Source organism: Mytilus galloprovincialis, chromosome 8, assembly GCF_965363235.1.
Source record: "Mytilus galloprovincialis chromosome 8, xbMytGall1.hap1.1, whole genome shotgun sequence".
NCBI lineage: Eukaryota > Metazoa > Mollusca > Bivalvia > Mytilida > Mytilidae > Mytilus > Mytilus galloprovincialis.
Window position 1 is genome coordinate 93,163,986 of NC_134845.1, and position 21,954 is coordinate 93,185,939.

At 31.4% G+C, this 21,954-nt stretch overlaps 1 protein-coding gene and 3 long non-coding RNA genes across 5 annotated transcripts in view; 2 read left to right on the forward strand and 2 right to left on the reverse strand.

Annotated features, from left to right (window-relative positions):
* The window catches only part of LOC143042846 (uncharacterized), a 254,720-nt gene that overhangs the window by 193,428 nt on the left and 39,338 nt on the right, over window positions 1-21,954 (forward strand). The gene's annotated exons all lie outside the window — the stretch shown is intronic.
* Window positions 3,529-4,904, reverse strand: LOC143042850 (uncharacterized). Its single transcript, XR_012968146.1, has 3 exons — window positions 4,776-4,904; window positions 4,277-4,373; window positions 3,529-3,687 (listed from the first exon to the last, which is right to left on the reverse strand). It is a non-coding gene; the product is annotated as an uncharacterized LOC143042850 (long non-coding RNA).
* Window positions 11,779-16,284, reverse strand: LOC143042851 (uncharacterized). Its single transcript, XR_012968147.1, has 3 exons — window positions 16,169-16,284; window positions 12,450-12,537; window positions 11,779-11,819 (listed from the first exon to the last, which is right to left on the reverse strand). It is a non-coding gene; the product is annotated as an uncharacterized LOC143042851 (long non-coding RNA).
* LOC143042849 (uncharacterized) lies at window positions 18,727-20,996 on the forward strand. Its single transcript, XR_012968145.1, has 2 exons — window positions 18,727-19,082; window positions 20,385-20,996. It is a non-coding gene; the product is annotated as an uncharacterized LOC143042849 (long non-coding RNA).

Genomic DNA, 21,954 nt, shown 5'->3' on the forward strand with positions numbered 1-21,954 from the left:
TTTGAATCACGATGACAATAAGATCAGAAACTTGAAACTGAGTGGTTTCAGGTGATGTTTAAGGAGGCTCGCGGGTATAAGATTTTCAGAAAAAAAATAAACATTTATTTTTCAATATAAATTTTATAAATTACCTTTAGTAGTTTTGATTTTAACACTTGGTACAAAAATTATTCCGAAAAATCTATTCGTTTTGGCCCCATGTGACTTTTAAAATGTAGATATCATTGAAAAAGCTCCAAATTATCTCCCTTTGGTGTAAAAATGCCGTTTTTTGGCATCAAAATTGAAATAACTTTTTTAACTCATCGGTGACCTATACTTTTTATTGTCGTTTTCGAATAAGCTGTACAAAAACTAAATAATTGTACAATTTAAGCGATTTCTGTAATTTAGTTCTTTTTTAATTTCGATATGACTGCTTTTTCTCCTATTAGTTCAACAGAAAAAAAGGACATTAACAAAAATGTATGTTTCTTTCAAGGGCAGATTGTAAGCGTAAATTAACGGTGACCCCATTTTTTTATTTCATTTTTCTACTAGGCATAAGATAAAGTTCATTTATAGAAAAATATATCAAAATCTTATATTAAATTAAAAAAAATGATTTAGACCCGCGAGCCCCCTTAAATGTTTAAGGAATTGAACTTGTCATGCTTTTGGATTTTTGTCAGATTTTCGGAATCCTCTGGTTTTATACATTTTAATGCCTTAAAAAATTTTGCCCATTGACCTCCATTTTTCTTTTTATAAATCTTTTACATGTATAATTATAAGCCATCTGTAAAAGTCTAACAAAATTTTAATTTTTTTTTTATTGTTTTTGAGAACTAAAACTTGTCAATGATAAAGCTATAAAAAGTCGAGAGAGAATATTTTCCTGGCAAAATTTCAATGGCTAATATCTCGAAAACAAGCACATGGACCTATGTATTTATTTTTCTCTTTTGATTCCTTTATTAATCCCCTATGAATATAAACTAGTGTTTTGAAAAGCTAATTATTTTGAAACTGAATAGCGAACTTCCTTTAATGGCAAAGGTAAATGAAAGCAACAGTAGTATACCATTGTTCTTAAGTAATAAATCGATTGAGAGAAGCAAATCCGGGTAGCGAGCTTTTACTGAGGGAAAAAAACTATAAGTGGAATACAAAGGCACAACAGAAACACTGAAGTGCAACAAACACAATCGCTGTCATGCATATAAAAGAACTATTTAATAACAACTGCCATATTCATGACTTAGTACGGGACATTTTGATAAAAAAAAATGTTGGTTGAACTTGGTTTTATGTTGTTTTTTCTTGAAAGCACAACAATACCTTATACGGTTAGCTTATTTACATATAGGTATTCGTTATTTCTTTAATATTCATAGCGAGTGCCGCAGGTAAGTGAGACGTTTACATTGTCGACGCGCGTCTTCCCTTCGTATCATGAGTTTATGCGATTTTCCCGATTTATGTTTGATTCCTAGATTTATCTGTTATATTATATTATCTTATATTTTCTTCAAGTTCTTTTTCTGTTTTGTCATGTCCTGTAGCTTATCATCGACTTATGAATATCCTATTTGCAATCATGAATAATGAAAATAGAAATGGTAGCAATTGGTAATTACATGTATAATTAGAACTTTATAGAAAATTTAAAGGTAGTGGATTCGACTCCTTATTATTAAATATTTCTAAATGTGCATTAATGATCAGAAAGAACAGATTTCGGATATAATACACTTTTTAGTCCCACAATGAAATATATGATTGCAATAACTTACATATCCTACAAAATGTATAACATCTTCAGGAAAACAAAAACACAAATAACAATAAAATATTTTTTTGTTTATTAATACATATTTCTTTTCTATCTAGGCTTTTCGGATCATCATGGTTGTTGTCTTCAGAGGAGACAATTTATATTTATTCCATGCGTGCCAATAAATGCCATTTACAAACGATTTTGGGTTCCCTTTCAAATATAGACCGTTTAGGTTGCTATAATGACACTGTTTGTACCACCAAGCTCCCTTGTAAGTTTGCGCGCAGTTACCAGTACTATGATCATCATTATCTTTATCTTTTGTTGTGAACTTCTGGTCATTGTGGTAGGTGAATGAATCTCCTGTTCAATTACAAAAATAGTTACCATTATAGTAGCAAGCTATCAACTACCTCTTATGATAACGAATTTTAAAATCTATTAGTTATCTCAACCCACAAAATTTCAAAATACAACTAACGATGCAATTTCACTTTTGACGTCAATCACAAGCATCCCATGTTTTATTGTAATTAGAAGAAGAATTTGTTTCCTACGCGATAGAAGGACGTCATATGAAAATTGGTAGTACTAAAACAAAATCTATACCAAGCAGTTTCAATTAAACAAAACAAAATGAGAGGGTAATTCAGTAACAAATCAATCAATCAAAATTAAACGGATAATGATAATGTAAACAGTAAGCTAAATAATGTAAAATGACATTAAATTGGGTGAATCCCTCGGATTTCAAGTGTTTGGATTTGAGCGTTCCTGATGAAGGTAAATCCAGAAAAGCGCTTCGGACGCATGAAATTATTTAACGTGTTGTTTTCAATTTTGTACATCACTGGGTCTATACCTACTATCAGTCCACGAGGGTATCATCAGCACAGTAGTTTTAAGACTTCGGTACTGACATGATTCATAACAAACCTTTCTAAATTGTCCGTTAATACATTTTGAAATTATAAAGAAACTAAGGTTTCATCTCCCTCAGGCAAAGCTTTAGCTGAATTTGGTTATTTATTTTAGGTATTTTTGTCATATAGCTCTTCAACTGTTTCGGTACTTATACATCCCTCGGATTTCAAATATTTCGCTTTGAGCGTTCCTGATAAAAGTAAATCCAGAAAAAAGCGCTTCTGACGCATGAAATTATTTAACGTGTTGTTTTCAATTTTTTTAAAAGATTTACTTAGGGGAAATCAAATAAATCAAGAATTTTAAATTGATACTATTAGCCAGTAGAGCGTTAGTAAAGGAACAAAATAAGCTAAAAATATTGATAGGTCATGGAGCTGAGTCTGCTTTGAGAGATATTTGATTTTTTTGTCAATGGCGGGAAAAGGCTGAATCGGACTTTTACCTTATATTTGCATTGGTATTATTTGAGTCTCAAATCAAAAGAAAGAAAATCAAGAACCTGCTTACATTTTGGTAAATGACCTTTCATGAACTGTTAAGTCGTATATGAAAAGATAAATGGATGTTATGGAGAAAATATATTTTACCTAGTATCATGGGAAAAACACCAAAGGAGTCCAAACATCTGACAAAATTCCAAATCTTCACCTAAGTACACTTAAGAACAATTTCTAAATATAAAAATTAATATATGTAATAAAAAAATAACTTCAAGATCGTTTCTTATATATATTTATACATACAATTGTCAAAAAATTATTATTTTTTTGATCAAGGAAATCGACCAAGTCAAGTGATGTGCATTGCATCCAATTTGTTATTTAGCCACTCACCTGCGTTGCCATTGTAGCCTGCCACCGTTAGCTTGTATCCTGAATTTACGTCTCCTACTTTGAATTGATTATAATTTGCATATCTTGAGTTGTTCTCAAAATTTTGCATTTCTATGCGCAGTTTGTACTTTCCCTGAGATGTGATCTGATGCAGGTGTTCGTTACCTATATAATGAGTAATTATTTGGAAAAAAATAAAATATTTAAATATTCAAAGAACAGAGATAACTCTCAGATGTTTAGCGCTGTAAACCCAGGTTCAATCCACCATTTTCTAGATTTGAGAATGCCTGTACCAAGTCAGGAATATGCCAGTCGGTGTCCATTCGTTTGATGTGTTTTGTCATTTGATTTTGCCATTTGATTATGGACTTTCCGATTGAGTTTTCCTCGGAATTCAGTATTTTTGTGATTTTAATTTTTTCTATGAATAAGTAGCATGTTTTTATGTACAATTAAATTGATTTGAATATCAAAGAGTTTAAATTTTCAGAAGAATCTTCTTCAAAAGATCGGGAAATTAAGACAATTATTGCATTGGCCAACATCTAATGAACTGAACATCTTTATGCCGGAGTTTCCTAGCTGATATAACGCCTTTACTTTATTTAATTCATCGATGCTTTTTGAACACAAATGTACAAAAAAGAAATGTACCTTTAATTGAATTAGTCATGCTCCGAAAATAATTAACGCCTGTGTTTTTATAGACTTTAGTGCAATATGTATGTATCGAATAATCAGTATACAGTACCTAACCAACATTCTCCGTCCAATTTTCCAAAACCATTCTTGTACGACTCCCAGTCTAGGTAAAAATCCACCTTCCCATCCTTCCGATGCTGAAAAACCTATAGATCAACATGTACAATCAATTTCATGCAAAGATAACCAACGAAATATTTTTACTAATTGTTTGAAGATATAAGGTCATTTCCCCATGCATTCGATTTAAGATTGGTCCGTTATGATTAATAGTCTCTCGATCTTTAATTAAAGAGAATGTCTGTTTCATAATAAGCGATCAAGATTATATCAACATATTTGTGTATTTTTTAAATATTCCACAATTAAAGATCTATGATATCTATAAATAATTAAAATTGGCTTCTTTATTTAATTATCTTAAGTTGGGTTTTTTTGGGAAGGGGACGGGACTCTAAGCAAAATCGAATATTCCAATCAATGATTGGCGAATTTTTAAATTTAAAAAATTCAAACAAATAAGCTAAACATAATTGATACCAACTTACAGTCCATCCTCCGCCATGTTTTTCCATTTCACAGAAAACGTTAAATCCAGGTGTTTTATTGGGGTATATCTTGTAGATTCCACTTTTACATGTCGATTTATCTAAGTCACCACAGTCAGACGGTCTTTTAACTGAAACAACAAAAATTAGTGTTGACTTGAATGAAGTGTTGGAGTTTAGTGTGACGTCAACTCTCACTGAACTAGTACACAATTGTATTTAGCGGCCAGCTGAGGACCACCTCCAGGTGTGGGATTTTCTCGCTGCGTTGAAACCCATTGGTGGCCTTCGGCTGTTGTCTGCTCTTTGGTCGGGTTGTTGTCTCTTTGACATACTCCCCATTTCCATTCTTAATTGTGTCCTTAAAAAATACAGGACTGATGTTTTAGACCAGTGTGTTTGAATCGCTTCAATTTGCTGTCTAAAAAAATTGATTTCAGAAAAAATTGTTGAACTACTGTCCGACAGCTTTTGCAAGTATATTTAAAACGTCAATGGTGTATGAACTCACGGAAAATTGTACCATGTATTTTCTCGTTAGTGTATATTTGAACACGATAAAACTTTGGGTACTCCAAACATGGGTGTGATTTAAAGTATGTTGTGTCAAGCTACTTAATATGAGGATCTAATTGAAATCATGACTGTTCAAGTTTAGTTTTGCATACTACAGATCATTACAGGAGAGATAAACAAACATTCAAAATAATTTCAAATGTTTGGAGCTGGAAAGCGGAGAGTATAATACTGATAATTCTAAATACCAGAGCAAGTGATTGTTTCTTCAGTTGTAAATGTCTTTGTTTTCTCTGTTGTTGTTTCTTCAGTTGTAAAGGTCTTTGGTTTCTCTGTTGTTGTTTCTTCCGTTGTAAAGATCTTTGGTTTCTCTGTTGTTGTTTCATCAGTTGTAAAGGTCTTCGGTTTCTCTGTTGTTGTTTCTTCGGTTGTAAAGATCTTTGGTTCCTCTGTTGAGGTTTCTGCAGTTGCTGTTGGTTTTTCTATAGTTGTCTTCTCTTTGCATGCACAGCTGTCGGACAGTAATTCAACAATCTTGTCGGCAGTTTTTCCAAAAAATGTAATACCTAAAAATTAAATCACACATTCAGCTGAATGCCTTAGCTACAATTCACATATGTATAATTGATTGGCTTCAATTTTGTTTTCTTAAAGATTTTTGAAAAAACATTTGGTCTTTTCTATCGGTTTCCGGATTGAGGTTATACATTTTTACTTTTCTTTTGTTGTTGTCTAAAACAAGTAAAAAAGACGAAAATAAAGTGAAAATGTCCCCTATTCCAGAAGCGCGATCCCTAAAAATTAAAGGGCAAAAAAGTATGAATAGAGAATAATGCACTTCTACTAAACTTTAAAGAATAGAGAATTGTGAGCAAAATGAATAAATAATAGAGATGAAAAGTTTAAAATTATAGAATATATTAGATCATATTAATGACGGACCGTCCAAATACCTCATGTATTTATAGATTATCATTAATCATCTCAACGAGATTGATTTTCTCGCCTGAGCCGGTACGGCGAAAGCGAGAAAAGCAATCGAGTTGAGATTACCAATGATAATCTGTTTATCGTTATTTTACCTATGACGACGTTGTCCATTTCATGTTAATTTCATTAGCAACGCCACGTGCCTCCTTAGTTTCTAGCGATAATTGTCCATCTCAAGCGAGTAGCATGATATGAAAAAATATCACAAAAAAAAGATCAAAGGAAAAATGCACAAAATAGCGATAAATATTGATACATTTGGAGCATAGTATAAAGGAATCCTATTAAAGAATGACAAACACAGTCTAAACTTAGCTTTGCCTAGATAACTTGGTTGCAATATTAATTTGTTTAACACGATTACATGTATCTCCAAAATTCTGAAATAAAAGTCAGGAAAGTTCTTAGATTTTGAGTCACTTCTTGTTGTATAATAAGTTGGTCTTATTTGATATAGGATTCCCACTTATTTACCCCCTTCTTCCACTTTCTTCCCCATAACCCTAAGACGAAAATCGGTATAAAAAAATTTCTAGCATATTTTTATTTTGTATCTCCCACTGACACCAGTTCTCGACATCATGACTCTCCGGCTTCCTTGTGACTATTATTTCCTAGCTGTCTCTTTCCACCTGTCCCCTGTATCAGTGACGGATCCAGAAATTTTGATAATCAGTCATGACTCAGTGATTCCCTAAAAACTCAAAGACATCAATCGAATGGATAACAACTGTCATATTCTTGACTTGGTACAGGCATTTTCTTATGTAGAAAATGGTGGATTGAACCTGTTTTTATAGCTAGTTAAACCTCTCACTTGTATGACAGTCGCATCAAATTCCACGTGAATCAAACAAACAGACATAATAGGTAAACATGCAATAACACAGCAGTCAACATTGTGCTATAAGACTGAATGATGTAATATTAGAAATCAATTAATTAATAATCAACCTACCAGATGAATAATCTCTTACAGCCATAGAGGTTCCAATAATCAGAATCATAACTATGATTGTACATATTGTGTATTTAGTCATAATTGACTGTTGTGTAAACAGTATAGTTTAATTGCTTTCTCAATTGTTACTGTATATATAACATATAAATGATGTCCTTATCTTAATTTAAAAGCTTCTGCTACATAATTGCAGGTATGGAATATCATATCCCTTAATTTTCTTTTGGCGTGACAGTTAAATTGTTGACATTTGCATTTAACACGTAATAATTATTATAAACGATCTTGTAAATTTCTGGTTCTAGCTGATTTTTAAGGATATCAACATTTGGATGAGGTATTAAAGAATGATGCATATTTATTTCATATAATTCTTGAACAAATCTGAGACATGTATTTGTCTCTGATTGATAAAATTAAATTTAAAGATGTTATTGTTAATATTGCCAAAATTATAAACAAAAGTGGTTTTGTCAGGGTTCATCTTATAAAACAGTAATATTAATCCTTTCCCATAGAAGTTGCATGGCCGGTAGAATGATAGGTTTTAACATATAACAATAATTCATAAATCATGCCGTCTCACAGTGAGTCAGGAAAGGCATTGTCTGTAATCTAACAGTTACTTTATATTATATTTTTAATAAGCAGTTATAACTTAAAAACTTTTATTCCTCAAGACCCCATCAGGGGTATGTCATTAACGTCACAGACAAAAATTGAAATTGCCTTCCAAGACGTCCAATTTATTTAAGGGCATACGATACAGTTTTGATCACGTATTTACATTTTGATAAAAAAAAAATCCGTATAGACTATTTTTTTTATTTACCTGATTAAATCAAATATGTAATAAAAAAAAATACCTTCATGTGCTACTTTTTGAGTGAAATGAGGTCCAAATTTTATATATTTGCTCAAAATTCGGATTTGTTGACGTATTTTTTCTTTCGAAAGAAAGCCATAAAAACGTCATTTTTTACTGCATATTTATCAAATTTAAGAAGGTACTGAAACTCACTAATTAGCGACAAGAAACGACAAGAAGAGTCAAAAAGACTAAATTTGGCGACGAGAAGCGACAAGAAAACTTAAAAAATAAAATATGCTTCTGTGAAAAGAAATTATTTTTGCAAGAAAAGAATCAGTTGACGGTTCGAAAAAAATGCCTGGCCAATCTCTGGAAACCATGAATAAAGCAATAGCTGAATACATACCTATCCTGTAACGCTAGAATACTGAACTAAATCGCAAGTCAAGTTAGACCAAAGATAGAAGTGGTAAATCAATCATTTTTTTGTTGTAGTTGAAATTGATAACTTTGACTCTGAACATCAGCAACGTGACTCAAAATATGTTTAGCAGCCAAGTAAAGTATCATGTAAATAATAATAAAAAAACAAATATTGCTGATGATATATATGCAAACTGTCATCCATATTAATTCTGCCAAACATTCTTTTTTGAAAGAAATTGTTCAGACCATAGTCAAACCACAAACTAAGTGTTATCTTGTGTGACTTATTAATTTATACCTTTGACTTTGCTGAAAACGTTGCTTACATGATCATAAACATATTTTATTTAATAAAAACTATATACTCCCCTTTTTCTTCACAAATGTTTAATTTCTTCATCTATCAATATAATAAAAAGAAAAAAAAAGAAAATCACTTTATTACTGGCTTTTACTGTATATTAAAATAAAATTGTCATTGTATTAATTTTTTGATGTATTCATTTTATAAACCATATAAACCAACTTATACGATTTGTGACAAAAACAACATTAACGTATTGACAAGAAAAACATGTATAATCTTATTAAACAAACTAATGAAAATAGTTAATATTTTTTTAAGTTTTCTTTCGCTTCTTGTCGCCAATCAGTGAGACCCCTTTAAATCATGAAAATCGTTGCCAACTTAAGATTGAGGATTTTTGTATATATAATATAGGCCTATAGAGACTAAGGAATGGAAAAAAAAACCCGATAAATTTCGTTTGGTAATTATCGAGATATTTGCAAATTACTGTCAGTTTGGGTTCGACGACTTACAGAAAAGAGAGACAGTTTACAGAAAAGAACCGAAAGGGACCGAAAAGAACCGAAAAGGAAATCGACTATTTTTTGTAATTGAAGGATTAGCATATTGCAAAGCATTGAAAACCTTACACTGTGGTAGGACTAATTTTAACTTACATGTGGAACATTATAGGTAGGGTCGGATGCCTATCTTATAGAATAGAAAAATAGAAAGAAAACTTTTAATTCACCAATTAAGGACTCCTGTATATATTTGAAATTTAACATCCGAGAGGAAATAGTGATGCTGACATGTATACTTTTTATTTAAGGAATAACTGTAATATTTTTTCTGTCTTTGAAGAAATAACATAAAAAATTTGGTGCACACTGAATAACGCGCGTAGCGGGTTAATTAACAGTGTGCAACACATTTTTTTATGTTATTTCAAATAGACAGAAAAAATATTAGTCATTTCTTATAATTTAATTCTAAATTTCATTTTAAACCGTAGAAAACCATGAAAAAACGTTGACGACGTCACGGTCACATGACTAAATTATGTCTATGGACTGATAACAAAATAACGTCAGCCAATCAGAAGACGCGTTACATCCAAAATTAAATTATACAATCATACCCAATGCCACCGGGCAATATATAACACTGTGCGGGACAAATTTGCCATTCCGGTATCGGCAAATCTGACTTTGTCGGTTTACAAGATATCCAAAAAAAAATTTGCCCAGTGATAGATTATTGAAAAATTAAAAAAATGCCATATGTCCCAACTTGTCACTGTTGTCACTGTTGTCACTGCAGCTGATTAAAAGTACATTTCCCATGGGAAATTTGATAATTCCCATGGGAATATTAGAATTTCCCATGGGAACATTGAATGTTCCCATGGGAAAAATTACTTTTCCCATGGGAAGTTTAGAGTTCCCATAGGAACTTTAAAGTTCCCATGGGAAAAGATGAATACAAAAAGTTCCCATGGGAACAAATTTTCTTCCCATGGGAACAATTTTTCTTCCCATGGGAACAATATTTCTTCCCATGGGAACAAATCTTCTTCCCATGGGAACAATTTTTCTTCCCATGGGAACAATTTTTTTTCACATAGGAACAATTTTTCTTCCCATGGGAACATACTATATTACAACATGTACAATACAAACATTATTTTCCATTTGAATTTTTTTCTTCAGAAAAATTACAATTTGTTGCAAATACTGGATATATGAGAATAAAAGAGAATATACTTCTGCCTTAGCTGGATGGAAAGCTGTAGGGGATAACACATTTTTGGAACCTTGTAAAACATCTCAGAAAAGCAGATTTGTCTCCGGGACAAGTTTGCAATTCCGCTGAGTGCAAAAGTTGTTCACCTTAATTTTTGGAGTTAAGTCAAAATGAAGTTGATAACTTGGTTGGTATTGGTTCCCTGATATTTGTCCTAAAATTGTTTGGCTCTAGCACCACTGTTGAAAAAGTTATGCCCCTTTTTTCAACAATTTCCTTAGAGATTTTTCCTCAAAGGGAAATTGTTTTTTCCTCAAGGGAAATTGTTTTTTCAAGGGAAATTGTTTTCCTTCAAGACAACAAATTTCCTCTAATGAAATCATTGTTCTTCAAATTTCCTCTAAAGAAATTTCTGAACATCAAATTTCCCTTATTTGTTCTTGTTAAACATTTCTTCGCTATACCATGTATACAAACAGTATGAATATAATTATTACAAGACTGTATAGTTGATGCAAATGATATTCAAAACTTTCATAAATGTTTGACTCAACATTTTAATGACATTGAAAATTGATAAAGTCTGACTGTTTAGATCTAGGTATTGTTCATACTTTTTATAAAATTTAACTATGATTTATAACAAAAATTTGTAGCAAATGATTCTGTTTTCTTTGTAATTCATGTAATTGTTTCAATGCAATACATTAATAAGCAACCAATTTGAATGTCATACCATTTGTGGTGTTCTAAAGAATTTGTTTATATGTTTGCAGATTAAATAATAAAATATACACTTTTCGTGTTATTTTAAATTAAAATTTTCTTCTGTTTCAGCTTGTGTACAGTTTTCAATCCACTACGTAAGAATTCAGTGAATACATTATTCCATTCACTTAACATTTTCCTTCAATTCTAAGAGAAAACATTTTTGCAAATTGTTCTTCAATGATCTTCTTCCGTATATTTGATATGAGGGAGCGATGTAAATGAGTGGATAAAACTGGTGTTCCTTTTTTCAACAATAAAATAGTATTTGTTCTGCATTCTCCTTTCTTTCAAATAATATATATATAATATGTTGTTGCTTTTATGCAATAGTGTTTTTGTGTATCTATGATAGAACTCCATTTTGTTTATTGGCATTATCATGTGATAATGATGAAATTTCCTGTTTCTTTTTTGCAGGAAAGCACACATTCCAGTTCAAATTAATCCAATTATGCACTTTGTAAATAAATTTCAACTTTAAGTTTCCTCTATAGTAATGACCTATTGATCGTGAAAACCAAGATGTCTGATCACCTATAAATACACAAAATAAACAAATAAAATGTTATAAATGGAGAGAGAAACAGCAATAAATGTTTTTCATATGTAGCTTTCTTTATTAAAATTCATTAAGTAAACTTGAACCTTGCGAAAAATAATTAGCTGTGATGTAGACTAGAAAGTATAAAACGCAAAATAAAGTAGTCGCGAAAAATTAGTTGATTTACATTAGTCCAGTCTGTGTTTGCAGGAAATTTACATCATAGGTTGCCATATTCCTATTGTGCCTGTCCAAAGTTCAGAGCCTGTAGTTTTTGTAAGTTTAGTCTGACACTAAAATTTAGTGGTTGTTGTTGTTGTTGTTTCATACCGGTTATATTTATTTTTTGTAATTTATTTTGTAATAAACTAGGCAATTAGTTTTACAGTTTGGACATGTTGGATTGTTTCAATTTTTCATCTTTGGGTCTTTTATAGCTGCCTACTTTGACTATAGGGTATGGATTTTCTCATTATTGAAGGTCGTCACAGGCCTACAATTGCTTTCTTAAAGCCATGATAGTTTTCATATTTAATATACCACATCTTTTAATTTTTATAGTAATCATGATTATCATCTTTCAAGTTCAACAACTTTAAAAAAATAAATAAAAGTGGCCTTACCATTTAGGTTTAGTTTGCTTCTGCAAATTTTAAATTGCCTATCATTTCTGCTGTTTATAATTTCTCTGTATCTTCTATAGTTCTTGTCCTATACATAAAAGAGTAAAAGTTATTATTGAATGGCATCTTGCATCAATATTTTTTTTTGCTGTTTAATGTACATGATGTATATTAATGTGTGTTTAATAAGAAGAGTGCACATGCTGAAATGTCTCGCCTTCTTTTACTAATCATTGATAATATGTTGATAGTCCTAAGTATAAAGCTTTATCACAACTGTCACATAAACTTAACATTAACCAAGATAAATAAATAAAGACTAATGAACCATGAGAATGAGGTCAGGCCTAAATTAAAATATTGTTTGTTTGCCCTTTTCCGACCCTATTTTTTGAAACAAGGTAGGTAGGTAGGTAAAATATTTTATTTTTCTTTCCCATAAAATAACTTGGCTCGGTACATTTTTTGTCGTGGGTAGGCAGGTAGGTATAATATTTTATTTTATAGATACAATATCTGAATGATATCATTTTTGTCTGTATTTGCTCTTGTTTTAAGAATGATCGATTTTACTAATCTTTACTTTTATTAAAGTTTCTGAATAGTCCCAGGAAGTTATGAAAAAAAATTATCATGTATAATGTGAAGTTAATTTATATGCACTTCTATTTGTTTTTAAATATCAAAATATAGGGCTCGAGCATATTTTCAACAATTATATGCCTGGAACTTTTAAAGAGTTTTAACTTGCACTGATATTCTGTACTACGTACATGTACCTTGTACGCTTAACTTGACCGAAAGATTTATTAATATCATATATATCTCCCTAGCATGGTTTGTGAAACAGCTTTACTATGTGCAATCTATTAGGGGGTAGGACCTTTATCGGGACTTCGGGATTGGGTGTTTTTAAGCTCAGGATTTCAGGATTTCCAGGAATTGTTTTTTTTTTAAATTTTTGGGATGCAGAATTTAAATTTATTTAAATTCGGGAGCTCAGGATTTCATGTTTTAAAGCCCAGGATTTCAGGATCCGGACCCTCCAACCCCTATCTATAGTATGTGTCATTCCGACATTCTACCAATTTTATCAAAATTTGAACTGAAATTATCAGAGATGATATCTGTGAAATAAAAAAAAAATATTTGACTAGAATATAAAGCCACTGCCCAGCAGTGCATTTCCCACCATCGTTATCATGCAACCAGTTAAAAGAGCTAAAACTAAGCATTTATCTTACTTTATTTACAACCCTAGAGACTGAGTGTGTCCGGGTGTTATAAAAAAAAAGCTAAAAGACTTGAAACTCAAATGTCACATATTTTACATCGCATTTATAAATGGTCTGCAAGGAAAACTTGGCGATTTTACTGCCAATTATTCTCCAATTTACAGGACTTCGGTTCATTTCAGATATAAATAAAATGTCAAAGCTGCTAATAGGCAGCAATAACATAATCATCCGGATATACGAATCACTAAACGTCATCCTTATACATGTTATATAGGATACAACATCCGTTAACAAAATATTTTGTACACACGTTGATAATTTTGTATTGGACAAACTTTTTTGAATGAACCCTGCTCTTCAAGTATAAAGGGCAACGTTGGTTATACTTTCAACATCGACTTCAATCAAAAGCTTTGAATCTCTAAATGCAAGTGTTCATGCCAAACGCTGACGTGATACCAAATGGACTTAACCTTATACGGGGAAGATAAAACCTGTGGATTCCGGTAAAAAAGTTTTGAGCAGGAAATACAAATATAAGATTTTCGGGAGGAACAAAAAATAATTAAAACAAAATATTGCTGGTAAATACAAATAAAAGATTTTCAGTCGGAACGAATTTATAGAGTCGGTCGGTAAAGGGCAAACAAATAATATTTTAATTTAAGCCTCAATGTCAGATGAACCATGCCAGGCAGACATATACAGCTAACAAGGCTTCAATGCAACAATTATAGTTGACCTATTACTTATAGTTTAAGAAAAATAGACCAAATCACAAAAACACTGATCAATGAACCGTGAAAATGAGATCAAGGTCAAATAAAACCTGTGCCACTGACATATAGATCATAAAATATTTCTATACACCAAATACAGTTGACCTATGGCTTATAGTATTTAATAGATAAAGACCAAAACTCAAAAACTTAATTTTGACCACTGAACCATGAAAATGAGGTCAAGGTCAGATGACATCATCCCACTAGACATGTTCACCTTACAATCATTTCATACAACAAATATAGTAGACCTATTGCATAAAGTATGAGAAAAACAGACCAAAACACAAAAACTTAACTATAACCACTGAACCATGAAAATTGTCATAAATAGCATAGACACCTCTTAGTTTTGAGAACAACATGCGTTTATTGTGCAAGTATAATCATTGATAAATCATGCACAAGATTGACTTTTTTTAAAAAGCCTATATATTGAAATTTTCTGAAAATATTGCATGCATTTATTAATATGACCAATTTCAAGAAATGCGCAAAGATGTGAGATGATTTATATAATTGTAATTTCAGGAATTTACAGTAAAGGCTTTCATCCCCACTGCATTTTGCACTTTTCCCACGTCAGGAGCCAGATTATGGCCTTTGTGACCTTTGTATGATTTTTATTTTAGTTTCTTTTTTAATATCAAAGAGTTTAATATGACGTCCATTATCACTCAACTAGTATACATTAATGGCAAGCTAAAGCATGCCTCACAGGCAGGGATCCAGGAGGGTCTGAGGGTTGGACATGTTGGAACCCCCCTTTCTACATTGTTCTTTATTGGACGATCAATGCATTTGAATTTTAAAATTAACACCATTCGAACGTAAATATATTTCAAAATTAAGATGCTGCAATGTAAAATCCCAGTAGAGCTGGGAAGATGGTATAAGTCATTCCAAAGAAGAAAGGACATGCAATCTGTGTTTAACTGCAATTGGCAATGAATTCCATTATTTATTTGAATGCAATTCTTTATTAGTTAAAAAATATCAGAAATCAGCATATTCCAGAGTACTATGTGAAATATCAGAATTAAGCAAAAATGAAAGGACTAACTGTCATTGACAAATATTAACTTATTATTTAAAAATGTGTCTATATTCATTTCAAAGTTAACTAAAATATTATAATGTTAAAATATTATAATATAAAGTAATTTTCCATATATTTTATTTCTAAGTTGTTTTATTTTTTTTTTTTAATTGTATGTGATTGTATTTTGTAATTTACCTCTTGTTTCACATGTCAATGTGACGGAGTGTTTTTCAAATAAAGCATATTGTATTGTATTGTATTGAATGGGGACATGTAGTTGGACCCCCCCCCCCCCATTTGTCTTTGGTTAGGAACCCCTTCTCGGGTTGTGGGATTTTCTCGTTGCATTGAAGACCCATTGGTGCCCTTTGGCTGCTATCTGCTCTTTGGTCTTTTGATACATTCCCCATTTACATTTCGATTTTATATTCAGTTCTATTATAGATGTTAGACTTCTTGTTGATTTGGTTTCACATTTCGGCTTCGTCAGAGGAAAGCGTTCCAGAAATAAAATAGCCTTGCAAGACGTAATAATTATTTGGACTAGATTTTCACCACCATCAACATTGTAAAGCTTGTCTCACTGTGGAAGAAATGAGTTTGGCGCGTTTACAAAAATATACTTGTCTGTGTTGACAGGGGAGTGTGTGTGCATACCATTATTTAAATTTTCTAAACCTTCTTTTTCAATATTTTGTGCATTTCTTGGTAATATACTGTCAAACCTCGAGTGCTGCTTTACAAAAACGATCAACTTACAAGTAATGTAGGGGAAGGAAACTAGCTAAAAAGACCAAAAATAAGCCACAACTAATGGGGTCTCATTTGGGGGTTCTGTTCACGGATCTCGCTTTATAGTTACTATTTATTTACAGTGGGAGTATTTTTCCTGTGAAGTTCAAGGTTTCATCTTTCAGATTATGTAATAAAATTCTACTGTTGGGATAAAAATCTCACTGTTCGGGGGTGTTGAAATTAGTAGGGATAATTAAAAGAATGATACTTAAAGAAGTGATTTTTGGGAAGGAAATTGAGGTCTGATACTTAAACAAGTGATTTTTATGTCATTATCCTAGATTCAGTACAAGGTCATCACCTGAAATGACCTGGTCATCCTAGACAACACAGATGTTGGTTCTGATAAGTTTAGAAACATAATTAGTCCCTGGATCATTAGTATTCTATATTTAAAGCTACAATAAAATTAAATCACTTCTTCTAGTGATTAATTTGTACTACTTAAATAGGTGATTATTAAAGAAAGACAACTCTAACTTCCAACCTTTATGGAAATAATGTTACTTAAATCAGTGATTTAGAAAATCACTCATTTAAGTAAGTCCCCTGACTGTTTGAGAAAAAAAAAAGGCAGGATGAGACACTAGCAAAAAAGTCAGGACGACAATTTAGGTAAAAAAAGTCAGGATAAACTAAAAAAAAAAAAAGAAGGCAGGAACGAACAGAGTGAAAAATAAAAAGGCAGGACAGAGATTACAGCTAAAAAAAAATGCAGGATAAAATTTTTCATCCTAGCCCCCCCCCCCCCCCCATAAAAATCAAATGGTAGTTCCCTTAGTCAAGTATATATCTACTCTATTAGGTCTCTAGTTTGGATAGTGTATAACTTGCAAATTAAAATCATACTCCTTTTAAATTTCTTTCTTTAAAATATTATGGATGAAATAGCAAGTAAAGAATGAATTAAATTGGATGAAATGTGTCAATTTTTTTGGTAAAGTAGTATGTCTGAAGTTGTCAAACTTATGATAGACCCTTCAGGGGCGGATCCAGTCATTTTAAAAAGGGGTTTCCTAACCCAGGACAAAAAGGGGGGGGGGGGTAATTACATGTCCCCATTCAAATGCATTGATAGTCCAAAAAAGGGGGGTCTTTGACACATTCCCCATTCCCATTCTTAATTTTATCATGTAGTCGTCGTAGTCCGAAGACACTTGGTTTTCGCATAATTACTTTTAGTATAAGTTAACAGAAATCTATGAAACTCAAACACAGGGTTTGTGACCAGAGTTTTTGTCCAGAGTTTAGAAATTACATGAATTAGGGGCCAAAAGGGGCCAATATTAAACTTTGTTTGATTTTATAGAAAATTGAATTATTGGGGTTCTTTGATATATATATTCCAAATCTAACTGTGTATTAAGCTTCCTAGTTTTTTGGTCCTGTTTAAATTGGTCTATCTTAAGGTTCAAAGGGTCCAAAATTAAACTTATTTTGATTTTAATAATATTTAAATTCTTGGTGTTCTTTAATCATGTTAATATGCTGAATCTGAATATTTACTTAGATTTTTAGTATGGGCCCAAATTTCAAGTTGGTCCAAATTGGGGTCCAATATTTTACTTTGTTTGATTTCCAAAAAATTGAATATATGGGGTTCTTTGATATGCTGAATCTAACCATTCATTTAGATTTTTGATATTTTGGCCCGTTAACAAATTGGTCCACATTGAGATCTAAAGGGTCCAAAATTGAACTTTATTTGATTTCATCAAATAATGAATTATTTGGGTTCTTTGATCATGTTGATATGCTGCATCTAACCATGTATTAAGATTTTGAATATTGGACCATTTTAGAGGTTAATTGTCAATTTAAAATTTTTAAGTACTTGGACCACATTCATTCAATGTCAGAAACCTATGCTGCATCAACTATTGAATCACAATCCAAATTTACAATTCAGAGTTGTATCCATAAAATTGAGAATGGAAATGGGGAATTTGTCAAAGAGACAACAATCCGACCAAATAAAAAAACAACAGCAGAAGGTCACCAACAGGTCTTCAATGTAGCAAGAAATTCCCGCACCCGGAAGCGTCCTTCAGCTGGCCCCTAAACAAATATATACTAGTTCAGTGATAATGAACGCCATACTAATTTCCAAAGTGTACACAAGAAACTAGAATTAAAATAAAACAAGACTTACAAAGGCCAGAGGCTCCTAACTTGGGCCAGGCGCAAAATGCGGCGGGGTTAAACATGTTTGTGAGATCTCCCCCTCCCCCTATACCTCTAACCAATGGAGAAAAGTTTGAATTGAATGTTGTGTCCATACTGTTCAGGGTTTAAAGTGTACGTTTGTATCAAGCTGAGCCATGCATAGCATTCTTATTGGTTATTTATATATTAATTTGAAATTTTGACGAGTGAGACACATACAGATTATACAGTGTAAGCAATATTTCAGAGTTTAAGGTAGTCAAGCAAAACAAATCATAGAAGAATAGTTGAATCATGTTTTTGTTGTCCAATGAAAAATTAGTACGAACACCAAGAAAAAGTATGGGAATGTTTGTTTTTTAAACTATTGACCAGGGTGAAAGTCTTTGAAAGTCATGACTGACAAAAAGTTTGTGAAATGAAATAGCACAAATATTCCATTCTTATTAAATATTATTGTATATAAAGAAAATACTGATGTTTAATAATAGTTTTTACCCTTTTTATGTTTTATAGGACAAGAAATATAGAAAAATAATGAAAAATATAAACAGTTTCAATAGAAATGAGCGACAAAACAAGATAAACAGAATACAACAAGGCCTAAATGGTAAGACCACTTCTATATACTGTAAATTCAGAAATTATTGCTTGCCTTTATTATTGTGATTTTTCAGGGAATGGACAACTTATTGTGATTACAAAAAAAATCTGCATCAATTATATATCATGTATATACATGATATATATATGTTTCTGTTATCAAAATATGATTTCTTATTTTTGCGATACTCACCCAGTCACATTAATCGCATTACTAAAAACCTCTGGATAATTTCTGAATTACAGTAATAAACATGATAAAAGTAATTGCCTTTGAATGATGACTCTTATAAAAATAAGAAGATGTGGTATGGTAAATGAGTGACTTATCCACCAGAGTTCAAAGAAGTGGATGCAAGAAATTAAAGGCCAATGATGGGCTGGCCTTCAATAATGAGACAACACTTCCTTTATAGGTCAGCCAATAAAGATCCCAACATGAAAAGATTTAAACAATCCAATTTAGTTCAACATGTTCAAAAACAATAACAATTAATAAAAAAATATCATGTCTGTGAGCACTCAACCTCTTACCTGACCATAATATAGGACAGTGGTTCAAATAACACAGCATATGAACATTCTATAACAACTTTTGCAAGTGGCTAAACTTTAAATATCACTGCAAGGCACTAAACAACGAATATTAAATCTTGGACACAAAGCACTGAAATAAGAGAACTCATATAAAGCATGACAAGTAAGAATATCAAATGAAAGTTTCTCAAATGTTAAAGTCATATGAAACGAGTGAGTGATGAAAAATAGTTTGTCCAACTTTTGAACCAATGCATGTATACATCATAAACTTAGTCCTCTGTGCACGATTTTATCATTATTTTCACAAGTATATCATATAAATCGTCAATTTTTTTTTCTCTCTGTTTGTTATGATTTAACAAATAATGCTGCTCATTAAATGCCGTGTTTTGAAGCTGAGTTTTACCGATTGCCACCTTATAGTAAACAAATCACAAAAAGCATGGGTATTGAGCACGTGTTTAACATGTATAATCAGCTATTTGTTTATTTCAATGACAGATCCTTGCATATTGTGGTCACCGGATTTTTACGAGGAGGGTTACGCTCGGGTCACTATGTATATGGAAAATATGTATCGGCGAATTGCTTCCTGGAAGCAAGCAATTAAAAATAAGTAAAAAAACATAATTATTATACATATTTTTTTTTAATTTGAGGTTTCTTATGACTTTAATTAAAACATGATAAAATAAGCCTATTTATATTGCTGTTTTTTTCTCCATTTATCATGTTTATAACTTTTTATTTTTATTTTGTGTATTTATAGGTCAGATATCTTGGTTTTTATGATCATCGTCAGGTCCTGCAAGTCTATACTGAAGAGGAAACTTATTTGTTAATACTTTTCTACATAATGTGCTAATTGGATTAATTAATGTGAAATGAACTCAATTGTGTGTTTTTCTGGAAAAAGAAATAGAAAAAATTCTACAAAATTGCTATAAACAAAATGGAGTACTATCAAAGATGCACAAGGACACAATGGTGTAAAATGTAACAACCTACATATTCACTGATGGATTATGGAGAAATTAAGAAAAAAAATAGTGTATTGTCATGTTTGTTGTCGAAATAAACACATGCGTTATCCATTTATGTACATAATATTATGTACATGGCTCTCCATCATATCAAATATACAGAGAAGATGTTTGAAGAACAAGTTGCCAAAATTTATTCAACCAATTGAAGGAAGATGTCTTGTGAATGGAATTATTTATGCACTGAACTGTTATGTAGGGGGTAGAATAATTATACACAGCAGCTGAAACAGAAGACAAGTTAATTTGACATGAAAAGTGTTTATTTTATATAATCTTTTGTATCAACATGATCAATAATTCAGTCTAGGAGAAAATATATTTATACTGTTTGTCAATGTTTGTACTGTTATGAAATTTTTATAGAGGAAAAACATTTCCTTAAGGGAAATTTGATGTTCAGAAATTTCCTTAGAGGAAATTTGAAGAACAATGATTTCCTTAGAGGAAATTTCCTCAAAGGAAAATTTGAAGCGGCAAATTTCCTCAAAAGAAAAAGAATTTCCTCAAAGGAAATAATTATGCAGCAAATTCCCTAAGGGAAATCTTTTTCCCTTGAGGAAAACTCTTTTTCCTCTGAGGAAATTGTTGAAAAAAGGGGCATTACTTTTTCAACAGTGGTGCTAGAGCCAAACATTTTTAGGACAAATGTCAGAGAACCTTAGATATATTATTGCTGTATGTTTATGCTTATGAAATTAGATATATTATTGCTGCATGTTTATACTTTTGACCTTAGATACATTATTGCTGTATGTTGATTGTCACTTGCTTATGACCTTAGATATATTATTGCTGCATGGTTTTTTTTAAATGCTTATGACCTTAGATACATTATTGCTGTATGTTGATTGTCACTTGCTTATGACCTTAGATATATTATTGCTGCATGTTTATGCTTATGACCTTAGATATACTATTGCTGTATGTTGATTGTCTTTTGCTTATAAATGACCTTAGATATACAATGTATTATATTGCTACATGTTTATGCTTATGACCTTAGATATATTATTGCTGTATGTTTTATTGTCACTTGCTTATGACCTTAGATATGTTATTCATGTTATTTGTGCAGGTTTATTGACACTTGCTTGAGTTATTTTATTGCTGTTTGTTTAATTTTCTGTTTTTGTTTTACACATTTTACTTGATGGTGTTATCTCAGTGAAAGATGAAATATTAAAACACAAGTGCCTTTTTTGTTATACCAATTGTAATGTTTTGTCTTTTTGAAAATGATATTCTCAAATGTATATAACTTAAATTAAGAAGTGTTGAAATTAAGTAAGGATA